The sequence below is a fragment of the Castor canadensis genome, chromosome 6 (genome assembly GCF_047511655.1).
Source record: "Castor canadensis chromosome 6, mCasCan1.hap1v2, whole genome shotgun sequence".
Classification (NCBI taxonomy): Eukaryota; Metazoa; Chordata; class Mammalia; order Rodentia; family Castoridae; genus Castor; species Castor canadensis.
The window spans coordinates 125092517-125098770 of NC_133391.1; the positions used below are offsets into that span (position 1 = coordinate 125092517).

Consider the following 6254-nt stretch of genomic DNA (forward strand, 5'->3'; position numbering starts at 1 on the left):
ACTGAGGTAGATCCATGAAAAAGCTCAACTTAAAAATATCAAAATAGTCTTTTGGTTTATGAAATGGGTAATATGTTCATTGAAAAATGTGAAAATGATATCGTTATGGTCATAGAAATAAAAATAATAATTATAAACATTAAAACATTTATTAATATTCCTGTTACTCCATTGGTACCATGTAATAAACCTGCACTTTATCCATGCTTTGAGATCATCACTCTAGTCATCTTTGCAAAGATGGGATTATTATCCTCATTTTATGTGGAGAGGAAATCAAAGCTTCAGAGATATTAAATAATTTGTGTAAGATTGCATAGCTAAGTGACTGGACCAAAAATAGGAGCTAGATTTGTCTGAATTGTTTTTAGAAAAATTCTGTGTGTTAGCCACTCTACCAGGATGACTTTCCTTGGTTATCAATTTGTTTAGAGACTAATTCTGCCAGGCTTTGTATAAATAAGTAAAATGAAATGGAATATATTTTCTACAAAATTGGAAAGCTAATTTCAACCTAGGTCCTGATTTCCTTTACTAGTTTTTATTTTTCCTTTTCTCCTTGTGCAGATGTTAGTTGTGTCTTTGCACATGGCCAGCCAAATTGACCAGCAAATCTCTTCTGTGAATTGTGTGCATCACTTAGGCCAGCTGCAACTGTGGCCCAGTAGCTCTGAGGAACATGGGAGAACTGATGTGGCAGAGTGGGAGAATCATTCTCATCTGACTGAGATATGCTTACCTTTTGCTTTTAGATCTGCTCCTTGTCTTGGTGTGACTTCTTAGTATCCAATCCTAAAGACCAAAAAAATTTCATACTTAGCTTATACTTTTCAAACAATAATGGCAATTATTAACTTACTTTGCTGACTTACCTGGTCTGTATGCCAAGATGAAGCTAAGGGTTATAAAAGCAGCCTGGGGAGCAGGCCTATGTTTGCTCTGAGCTTTTACACCTGGCAAATGACATTGTACCTTGTCTTATCCACATTTCCTGAATTTTGCAATTTACTCTCTCCTTCCCTTCCTTTTTTTTTTTTTTTTTTTACTGAAAATCCATTTATTTTACCAGAAAGAAAAAAAAAAATAGATGTAACTACATAGGTCTAGACTTGGGCCAAAAGTAGTAGTGAACCAGGAGTAGTGACACACTCACCAAGATCATTCCCAAATCCAACACCCTCCAGAAGCAGAAGGCAGAGAAGAGACAGCACAGTCGCCATCACAGTGTCTATACTGAAGCTGATGGGGAAACAGAACACCGTGGACAACCTCAGAAATAAAGGGCAGACAAAACATGAAAATGATCAGGAACAAGAGAAGTGAGATAAATTACAGTCTAAAGCTCCTGAGGGACTGAACAAGTAGAGCCAATCATGCCCAGGAGATGGGCATCATGATTCTCATGCACAGTTGCAGGTAGGAATTTCAGTCCACATCCATTCCATCTCGAAATTCTGTGCTATCAAGGCCCCTGATTTTCTCTACTACATCCTTTGCCCTCGCCATATGTACAAAGGCATAATCTTTCATGATGTCATATTTGGTGACTTAACCTTGGCCCAAAGCTCCTTGTTGGTACAGGTGGGACTTTTGCTACCTACATGCAACTTAAATGAGGTTTTGCTCTTTTTCCTGTTGGTTCCCATACTGATATTCATCCCAGGAAGCTTGTAGTGTTCAGGTTCCATATAACATCTTCAGTTATGGTTTTGTCTTCTTTATGCTCAAAGCCAAAGTTCTTAATGCCACATTCCAGAAGCTTCCCATACTGCTCAAAGAGAGCAGATCTCATGTTCTTTAGTTTCCTGGGCAGGTTTCCAGTAAACATGTTCACCATCTCAACCTAACCATATGGAAATCAGCAGGGTCTCTTCCTTGTAGTGCAGATGATCCTTGGTACTTCTCAAGAAGCAAATTAAAAAGCTTCTGCACAACAAAGGAAATGGTCTCTAAATTGAAGAGCCAACCCACAGAATGGGAGAAAATCTTTGCTAGCTATACATCAGACAAGGGAATGAAAACAAGAATATACAGGGAGCTCAAAAACCTAAACTCCCCCAAGAAATCAATGACCCAGTAAAAAAATGGGCGACTGAACTGGACAGAACTTTTTGAAAGGAGGAAGTTCAAATGGCTAAAAAACACATGAAAAAATCATCACCATCCCTGGCCATAAAGAAAATGCAAATCAAAACCCCACTAAGATTCTACCTCACTCCTGTTAGAATAGCCCAAATTAAGAACACCACCAACAACAAATGTTGGCAAGGATGCAGGGAAGAAGGAACCCTCATACACTGCTGGTGGGAATGTAAACTAGTGCAACCACTATGGAAAACAATATGGAGGCTCCTTAAAAAATAAAAATAGATCTGCGATATGACTCAGCAATACCACTCCCAGAGATATACCTGAAGGAATGTGAGTCAGGTTATTACACAGGCACCTGCACACCCATGTTTATTGCAGTGCTATTCACAATAGCTAAGTTATGGAAACAGACAAGATGTTGTTGACTGATGAATGGATTAAGAAAATGTGGTATTTATACACAATGAAATTTTACTCAGCCACAAAGAAGAATGAAATTATGTCATTTTCAGGTAAATGGATAAAACTGGAGAACATCATCTTAAATGAAGTCAGGCTCAGAAGGCCAAAAATTGCATGTTCTTCCTCATCTGCAGATTATAGACCTAAAACAAATGCAGCAATATTATGGGACATGGGTCACACTAAGGGGAGGCTGCACCCAGGAGGGATAGGGCAAGGGAAGGAAACCAAAACCTTGAATGTGGTTGATGTGCTAACAGGAATGAATACAGAAATCTTAAAGTTGCCAGGGCCACTATTGGAAGGGGACTAGGGAGGGGTAAAGAGGACTGGCAGAGATGAACTAATTGGGGTGATAATACATATATGAGTGGAAACAGCTCAAGGACTCTCCCTGTGTCTCAAGCTAGCAAAAATGCCATGTTTCTCTTATTATGTTTTATGTTTTTTCTTCTACAGGAGAGCAGAAGCAGGGCGGTGTTGGGGGGAGGTTGGCACTGGTGGGAGCGGGGAGGTGGCAGGGAAAGTATAAGAGGATGAATATGGTGCAAATAATGTAGATACATGTATACATTATTGCAAAAATGATACCTGTTGAAATTGTTCCAGTAATTGGGGGGGAGAGGAGATGAAAGAAAGCAGTGGAGGGGGTGAATTCAAGTATGATATATTTGATGCATTGTAAAAACTTTTGTAAATGGTACAATGTACCCACACCCAGCACAATAATAATAATAATAATAAAAAGAAGCAAGTAGTTGAGTAGCTCAAGTAATCATAGACGGCAAAGATGTTGTTTATTACTTAAAAAGAATCTGATCTGCAACAGAAGCAATAATCAGTTCTAATCTGTCCCTTCCTGAGTATGTAGACTCAAACTAGCTCTTTTACATATGTCATGTTCTACCCTTTCTTTGCATCCTTCTTGTTCCACATTATAAACTCCTTCCCCAGGTCTTCCTCCAAGGACTTTCTCTTTTCTTTATTTTCATGTTTTTAATCTATTGTCATAAGGAGAAGCTTTAATTGCCAGGTAACAGTGAGTGGAACAAATGTGGCACTGTCTAATCCCTGTTCTTAACTCTATTTGATCTGATTTCTACTATGTTTTCTTTTTTTAAAATTTTATTTATTTTTCCTTTATTGTTGTTCTGGATGGGGGTACAATTTTGGGATTTACAAAGGTTCTTACAATGTATAAAATATATTATACTTGAATTGACCTCCTTCACTGCTCTGCTTTATCTCCACTTCCCTGATTCCTGGAATAGTTTCCAACAGGTATCATTTTTGCATTTACATACACATGTACACATTATTTGCACCATATTCATCCTCCTACCCTCTTCCCCTGCCACCCCCCACCCCCCAGAGCAACCCTTCTACTCCCTGGGGGACCTGTTTCGCTCTCCTGTTCTCCAATTTTGTAGAAGAAAAGAGATGAAAGATAAAAATAAAAACATGACGTTTTTTGCTAGTTTGAGATATAGCTACCCAGGGAGTTTCCTTGTGATATTTCCATGCATGTATGTAGTACAGCCCCAACTGGCTCATCTCTAGTTCTCTTCACTCCTCCCTTGTCCTCTTCCCATGATGGCCCCAGCCAGTTTAAGATTTCTATATTCATTCCTGTACAGAAAGCACATCAACCACATTCAAGTTTTGAGCTTGCTTCCCTTGGCCTATCCCTCCCAGGTGTGACCTACCTTTAGTGTGACCAGTGTCCCATAATATTGCTGCATTTGTTTTAGGTCTGTATCCTGCGTGAGAGAGAACATGAGACTTTTGACTTTCTGAACCTGGCTAACTTCACTTAAGATGATATTCTCCAGTTCCTTCCATTTATCTGTGAATGACAAAATTTTATTCTTCTTTGTGGCTGAGTCAATGTTTTCGTTCTTATGGTTAAAAGATTACCAACCATTCCACTACCCTGCCTTTTCTATTCCTGTTGCCTTTCTTCTTTCTTAAGTCATATGTCTGCACTCTGCAAAACTTACAAATTTAATTCATTTCTTTGACTCCTTTCTCTTCATTCTACATGAGATTCTTCCTTGGATCAATGTATTTTCCTCCAGAGAAGCTGCTTTCAAAACTTGATTTCTCAGTTCAGATCAGATGTTTGTTATTAAAAAACTCTTTCACCTACATGATAACCTCTTATGAAACCAGAGAAGATTCAGCCTAGGTATTTAGATTGATAAAAATTCATGGATTCTCTGTGCAATCTCTTCTTGATTCCAGTAACCAAAGAACACCAAAATCTTTCTGGGTGGCTGGATGGAGAGAACACTTAAATTTCTGTTAATGATGAGGGGGGTGTGACACTTAAAGTGAAATTCAGGATGAAATTAGGAACTAATTTTGAATTCATTAATAGGCCTTAAGACAGTTTCTTCTGGGAGTGTCTATTTTGGGTCTATGCTGAGAAAGGGCTATATTCTAGTTCCTCAGTCAGAGATTTGAGGATAATTAAGTAAGAACTCATTGGCATAGTGAGTGTTTAGGGGATATGGATGAGGTATGAAATTGTCTACTGCACAGGGTAAAGGACAGTACTGTAAACAGGAAGGGGTGAAATGTATAAGCTCAAGTGGATCAGTCAAGGCATGTGGAATCGCAAGAAATTTTTTTCAGAAAGTGAGTATGGGTTTAGTGGGTTTTATATATAGAACTGGCTTATCTTAAAGATGGAGATTTTGTAGAATTTGTATGGAGTTTGTTGTGCAATACTGAAGCTGTTATCTTTATTGGACATTCTCATAGGGCATCCAGGAATGTCCATAGAAAACTTTTGTGAAGAACTTTGTGCAGAATTTATTGTTGAAACATCTCCCCATCTCTGGGGAATGAAGGGTCAAGAAAGTGTGGTTGGGAGCTGTGTTCATCAAATTTTCATTGCTGTGACAAAATGCCTGAGAAAAACAATTTAAGGGAGAATTATTTATTTTGGCTCATGGTTTCAGTGGTTTCAGTCCATCATAGTGGGAGGGCATGGCAAAGCAGAGAAGCTCACCTCATGGCAGCTAGCCAGGTAGCAGAAGAGAGAATATCTGTACTTTCAGGCTTTCTCCTTTTTTCTCCTTTTATTCCATCTGGACACCAAGCCATGGGATTGTGCTGCCCATAATCAGAGCAGGTTTCCCCATTTAGATAAACTTCTCCGGAATTACCTTCACAGACACACCTAGAGGTGTGCTTTACTAATCTCCTAAGCACTCTCAATACAATCCAGTAATCAAGATTAATCATCATGGAGCAGATACAGGACTATCTAGAGAGAGTAATAACTAATGATAACTGTATTTTAGTTATATTGGATTGTATGTACTTGAGTTGAAGTTAATAATAAAATCTTAAAAGCCTGTAAAATTGGATGCAAATTAATATTTAGAGAAATGGCTAATACTTTAAGTCTTATTTTTTTCTATTAGTATGGGGATTTGAAGGAATCAAGAATGCAAAGAGATAGCCAATGAATGGTGGCCATCTAAATCTTAATGTCCAAACACATCCTCTAAAAGCTATACACATCAACAAAATAATAATTAAAACCACACATTCTTATTGCTTGCATGACTACAACTTACAGTACAACACTCAGGGAAATTCCTATGAGTACAAACATAAACATCACTTTTTAGTGCAGCTATTTTTAAACTTTCAGCCACAATGTTTCCAGAGACCAAAGTATCAAAAAA

At 38.2% G+C, this 6254-nt stretch overlaps 1 pseudogene; it reads right to left on the reverse strand.

The window, feature by feature from the left end:
* Positions 1 to 1425: 1425 nt before the first annotated feature.
* Positions 1426 to 1837, reverse strand: LOC109678849 (RNA-binding protein 4-like; annotated as a pseudogene).
* Between the last annotated feature and the right edge of the window lie 4417 nt (positions 1838 to 6254).